Source organism: Chionomys nivalis, chromosome 18, assembly GCF_950005125.1.
Source record: "Chionomys nivalis chromosome 18, mChiNiv1.1, whole genome shotgun sequence".
In the NCBI taxonomy this organism is placed as follows: Eukaryota; Metazoa; Chordata; class Mammalia; order Rodentia; family Cricetidae; genus Chionomys; species Chionomys nivalis.
Genome location: NC_080103.1, coordinates 8,622,501 through 8,622,910, shown reverse-complemented (window position 1 = coordinate 8,622,910; position 410 = coordinate 8,622,501).

Genomic DNA, 410 nt, shown 5'->3' with positions numbered 1-410 from the left:
ATTGGCTCCCTCCACGCTGTGGGGTGCTTTCGTATTTTAGGAACCCAGACTTCCAATATCTAGTGTCTGTCTACAGAACAGATGGAGTGCTTGGCTTCTGGGCCAGTAGGAAGGGAAGAAGCCTAGATTTTTCTACGCAAGCACAGTCTGCCCAAGCTGGGGGCTGGATTCTGAAAGCGAACCTCTTCTGTGGTTTGTTCTAGCTAAGTAAATGCACTATTTGAAGTCGAGTGGGGTCAAGAAGAAAGGCGCATTTCAGATACAATTCAACTCAGAAATAAGTCTTTAAGTCTGGGAAAAGTGATCCCTTGGGGACCTCAAGTCCAAGTTCATTCTGCTAAAGTCACATTGCTTCAGTCACTAGCATTCTGTCTTCACAGCCAGGAAAAGATAGGACTTATAGAGGGGCG